This window comes from Suncus etruscus, chromosome 10 (genome assembly GCF_024139225.1).
Source record: "Suncus etruscus isolate mSunEtr1 chromosome 10, mSunEtr1.pri.cur, whole genome shotgun sequence".
Lineage (NCBI taxonomy): Eukaryota > Metazoa > Chordata > Mammalia > Eulipotyphla > Soricidae > Suncus > Suncus etruscus.
Genome location: NC_064857.1, coordinates 94853396 through 94859344, shown reverse-complemented (window position 1 = coordinate 94859344; position 5949 = coordinate 94853396). Strand labels below are relative to the sequence as shown.

Here is a 5949-nt window from a genome sequence, read left to right as displayed (position 1 = left end):
ATTCCTGCCACCAATGTTGAACTCCCTCCACTATAGTTCCCAGCATGCATTCCATTCTCCACCCTTAGCCCCTTAGACTACTATGTAACAGGTCCATTTTGTGTTTAGCTTGTTATAGTTTGGGTCTCTTGATTCTATTGTCAGTGACTTTGGCTTGAGTATTTAGATTTGACCTTTTTATTTTTCACTCAGTGCCCCTGAGACCACTTGGCCCCGGGTCCCATTCACCTTTTATTTCCCCTTTTCTGTTTGTAAGAAGATATAGAAATATAAGGTAGAACAAAATAATTCAAGTTCTAATGTTCTATGAAAAAGGCAGGAGCTCCTATCTAGAGGACATAAATAAAATTAAAAGAAGAAAAAGGGGGGACAAATATGGAAAGTTTGGGGGTTTTTTGGTTTTTTTTTTTTTTTTGCATAGGTACAGTAAACATTGAAGAACTTAGAAAGGAAATTTACTTGACCTAAGAGATATAGGTTGTCTCCACCCATGAAGCATACTGTCGTAAGACTAACTACAGGCTCCAGGCATGTTGGTTGTCCTACCGCAAGATCTTTCTTTATTGTCCCAGAAAGAGTTCTGCTCAGTTGCAGATGTCATAGTCAGTCTTCTGCAATTAGAAATACTGGTTTTTGCACAGATGCTAGAACAGAGCATCTTCTGATTTCATCTCACTGTTAGGTGGTGAGGTAGGGCAACCTTCCTTTAGATCAAGTTATTACTGTTTCCTCATTGTCATGGTGTCATCTGAACCTACCCTGGAGCAGGTTGATGCCAGGGTGGGATTCGGGCCTCCCACTACAGGAGTTTGATTCCAGGAGTTTTTGCTGCTGCCAAAAACTGTGCTGGTTCCAATGTTGGGATCTGAGGTTCATGGTTGAACAGTTGAAGACATCAAATATTTCTGATGGGAAAGACACACAAGAGGGGCCCAGAAAGCCCCAATGGTCTGTGGCAAGTGAGTCTTGCCAACCAATTAGGCTGTTTAATATAAGGGTCTGAGGACTTAATACTGGGGATGCCCTGTGGCACTGGGCCTCCCAGGCCACCCTGGCAATGCTGAGGGTGCAACCAATAGTGCTGGGACACCATTTAGTACCAGAAATTGAGCCCTGGAGAGGCCCATGCTAGCAATGCACATAACTACTGCATTGTCTCCCAGACATTTCTTCCACCTCCTTATTTTTTTTACAGGGAGAGGAACACACCCATCAGTACTCAGGCTGTTAATGGCTTGAGGCTCAGGGGTTGCTTCTGCTGGTAATTGGGAGATCACATGGTGCTAAGGATCCACAGCTCATGATTTTTGCATGCAAAGCATAAACTCCAATTTTTAGAGTTATCTCCCTTGCCCCACAACTCAACCCATTAAACACTTTATCTCCAGCAGATGTGATGCCAGACAAAAAGAAATAACTCTCCTTTGTTCTCTTGGATATCAACCTCAAGGGGCCAGCACTAACCACAATTTGTACATCATTAAAGTTCTCCCTGCTTTTGCTTAACTTCATCTGTAAAACATCTGTTGTACAAACAATGAATGCTGCTTCTTTTTTGTTTTTTAACCAAAGTCATTTTTCCTACTCAATTGGCTTAAAGTTTTCTCTAAAAAGCTTTAAAACATGCTTCCTTTCCTTCCCTGGGCCCGGCAGGATGGCTCCCGCGAAGAAGGGCGGGAGAAGAAGGGCCGCTCGGCCATCAACGAGGTGGTGACCCGGGAATACACCATCAACATCCACAAGCGCATCCACGGAGTAGGTTTCAAGAAGCGTGCGCCTCGGGCACTCAAAGAGATCAGGAAGTTTGCCATGAAAGAGATGGGCACCCCGAATGTGCGCATTGACACCAGGCTCAACAAAGCTGTGTGGGCCAAAGGAATAAGGAATGTCCCATACCGAATCCGTGTACGTTTATCCAGAAAACGTAATGAGGATGAAGATTCACCAAACAAACTATATACTTTGGTGACCTATGTGCCTGTCACCACTTTCAAAAATCTACAGACAGTCAATGTGGATGTGAACTAAACTGGTGGCATGATAACATTATAAAAAAAAAAAAAAAAAAAGCTTTAAAACATGACTTGTCATGAGGATTTAGTACTTACCTCTTTGTTTTTTCAGTGACACATTCAGCTGTGCTTAATGTTTACTTCTGGTTGTGCTCAGGAGACTATATGTGGTATTGGGGATCAAAGTAGGTTCAAGCAAGTAAAGGCAAAATGCTTTACTTGCTTTAGTAGCTCTCCAGTCCCCTTCCCAATCATTTTTTTGTTTTTGTTTTGGGGCCACATTTGCCAATGCTCAGGGATTACTCCTGGCTTTGCAATAAGAAATTGTTCTTGACTGTGCTTTGGGACCATAATGGAATGCTGGAATTAGAACCCAGGTTGGCCACATGCAAGGCAAGCGCTTTACCCATTGTACTATCTCTCTGGCATCTCTAGCCCTTTTTATTATTTTATATTTTTATTTTATTATTATGATTATTTTGGTTTATGGATCACACCGGTGGCGCTCAGGGCTTACTCCTGGCTCTGCACTCAGAAGTCGTTCCTGGGGCCAGGCGGTGGCGCTAGAGGTAAGGTGCCTGCCTTGCCTGCGCTAGCCTTGGACGGACCGCGGTTCGATCCCCCGGCGTCCCATATGGTCCCCCAAGCCAGGAGTGACTTCTGAGCGCATAGCCAGGAGTAACCCCTGAGCGTCACAGGGTGTGGCCCCCCCCAAAAAAAAAAAAAGTCGTTCCAGGCAGGCTCAGTGGACCATATGGGATGCCAGGATTCAAACCGAAGTTCTTCCTGTGTTGGCCGTTTGCAAGGCAAACACTTTACTGCTGTGCTATCGCTCCAGCCCCTCCAACCCTTTTTAAATTACTGTTTTGCATTCACAGATTTCTGTCTTCTCTTCTTTCTACTGTTTTTCTATCTAGATTGAGGAATCTTAGTCTGGTTATGTTTCCATTCACTGGTTCCTCATTCCACAGTATTTATCTTCTGGAACTTCTCTTTTTTTTCCTTAAGTCTTCCTCACAGATGTAATACTGTCTTAGGATATGTTACATACAAATGGTGATGTAAATGGATTTAACCTAGAAAGATAAAGTTTTCAGTTTGTTGATACTATCACCAAAAAATTTCACTTGACTGAGGTCATCAAAGAATTACATAGAAGTCTTTAAAGGGATGAAGAGATAGCACAGCTGATAAGGTGTTCGTCTTGCCCTCAGACAACCGAGGTTCAATCCCCAGCCTGCCAGGAGTAGTTTCTGAGCACAGAGCCAAGAGTAACCCTTGAGGGCTGGGAGAGATAGCACAGTGGTGTTTGCCTTGCAAGCAGCCGATCCAGGACCTAAGGTGGTTGGTTCGAATCCCGGTGTCCCATATGGTCCCCTGTGCCTGCCAGGAGCTATTTCTGAGCAGACAGCCAGGAGTAACCCCTGAGCACCGCCAGGTGTGCCCAACCCCCCCCCCCCAAAAAAAAAAAAAAAGAGTAACCCTTGAGCGCTGCCAGGTGTGATCCAAAAACAAAATGAAAAAAAAAACTTTTCATAATGTGTTCCCATTTAAGTGCTTGTTCCCCTATGAAAATAGGGCAACGAAGTGTGTGTGTGTGTGCGTGCGTGCGTGCGTGCGTGCGTGCGTGTGTGTGTGTGTGTGTGTGTGAATCCAGGTTAGTTTTGTTTTTAGGCCACACCTCAGAGGTACTCAGGGCTTACTTTTTACTCTGCACTTAGAAATCACTCAGAGCGATAGGACAGTGATAGGGTGTTTGCCTTGCACATGTCAAACTGGGGTTTGATCCTGGCATCCCATATGGTCCCCCCAAACCTGCTACGAGTGATTACTGAGTGCAAAGCCAGGGAAAGCCAGGAGAAACCCCTGAGCGCTGGCTGGTGTGAGGGAGGAAGGAAGGAAGGAAGGAAGGAAGGAAGGAAGGAAGGAAGGAAGGAAGGAAGGAAGGAAGGAAGGAAGGAAGGAAGGAAGGAAGGAAGGAAGGAAGGAAGGAAGGAAGGAAGGAAGGAAGGAAGGAAGGAAGGAAGGAAGGAAGGAAGGAAGGAAGGAAGGAAGGAAGGAAGGAAGGAGGGAAGGAGGGAAGGAGGGAAGGAAGGAAGGGGGGAGGGAAGGAGGGAAGGAGGGAAGGTGGGAGGGAGGGAGGGAGGGAAGGAAGGAAGGAGGGAGGGAGGAAGGAAGGAAGGAAGGAAGGAAGGAAGGAAGGGAGGAAGGAAGGGAGGGAGGAGTGAGGGAGGGAAGGATGGAGGGAGGAAGGGCCACACCCAGCAGTCTCAGGGGTTACTCCTGGCTCTGCTCAGAAATCTTTCCTGGCAGGCACCGGGGACCATATGGGATGCCGGGATTCTAACCAATGTAGGTCCTATGTCAGCATTTTGCAAGGCAAACGCCCTACCGCTGTGCTATCTCTCTGGTTCCTAAAATTTTTTTTGAGCTTTTAATTGGAATTATTAAATTACGGGTTTTGAAAACATGCTTTGAGGGCCAGGGAGAAAGCTCCAGTGGTAGAGTATATGCCTAGCATGTACTGGGCCCTAAATTTGATCCCCAATACATTGATTGTGATTTTGGAGGCCCCCCTGAACATGACCTGCTGTGGCCCTCGAGCTCTCAAACTTTGGGGACCTGCACCATCTAGTTCAGTGCTTCTTAATTATTTTCTGTCATGCCCCCCTAGAAGAAGAAAACATTTTTGTGCCCCCCCGTGCGACTGTAAATAGTATCTTTATTAAAAAAAAACTTTAGGGGGCCGGGCGGTGGCGCTAGAGGTAAGGTGCCTGCCTTGCCTGCGCTAGCCTAGGACGGACCGCGGTTCGATCCCCCGGCGTCCCATATGGTCCCCCAAGAAGCCAGGAGCGACTTCTGAGCGCATAGCCAGGAGTAACCCCTGAGCGTCACAGGGTGTGGCCCAAAAACCAAAAAAAAAAAAAAAAAAAAATAGGGCCTGGAGAGATAGCACAGCGGCGTTTGCCTTGCAAGCAGCCGATCCAGGACCAAAGGTGGTGGGTTCGAATTCCGGTGTCCCATATGGTCCCCCGTGCCTGTCAGGAGCTATTTCTAAGCAGACAGCCAGGAGTGACCCCTGAGCACCACCGGGTGTGGCCCCAAAACAAACAAACAAAAAAAAAAACCAAAAAAAACAACAAAGAAAAAACTTTAACCTGCAAAACAAAAATATATAACATAATTTGAGCTGATTTTTTAATCAGAGGTGATGTCTGGATTAATGTCTACAATGAGCACGTTTTGCAGTGCATAGCTTTTCGAAGCCAGGTTTGAAGTAGGACACAGCAACTCTCAGCTCCAGAGACATACAGAGGCATAAACACGGGGCTTAACTTGTTATGGCAGTGTTTGCCGAGGTCAAATGCGCCCCACTATTTGAGAAGCACTGATCTAGCTCAACATTGCTAGAAGTGGTTCCATTCCCCTATCCACATTCAGCAGCACTGAAAGGACACTGCATGAAAACAATTTTCAAAGAATAAAAAGGCTTTGCAACCACCGAATGATGAGAGAGGAGGTTTCCCTGATAGTCCTGGTTTTTGCCTGTGGCTTTCCAGCCTCTCTGCTGAGTCGGTTTCTTGCTCTTTTGCAAGAAGAGAAGGAACAAGCATGGGGAATTTTTGCTGAGGACTGTATTTTTCTTCAAATAAGAACAGGAACCAAGCCGACTTTTCAATTCAGCAGGTAAGGAGAGAGAGTTGCAAAGTTGTATTTTCAAGTGTTCATGGTGATTTGATTGCTGCTGGCCATGAACTGGGCTAAGAAAATTCTCCTTCACCCAATCAGAAGAAAACAGTCTCTAAAAATAGATTTATTATTTCAATCTTTGTTAGATAACTTGAGAGAGCTTAGGAAGATTTCATTAGATCCTTTACACAATTACTGAAAAGTGTTTAACATCATCACTGAAATATTAAAAAAATTTAAATCCATC

The 5949-nt window shown here is 45.5% G+C and overlaps 1 pseudogene; it reads left to right on the top strand.

Annotated features, from left to right (window-relative positions):
* The first annotated feature begins 1637 nt into the window (after nt 1-1637).
* On the top strand, nt 1638-2069 carry LOC126020048 (60S ribosomal protein L31-like; annotated as a pseudogene).
* Nucleotides 2070-5949: the final 3880 nt, after the last annotated feature.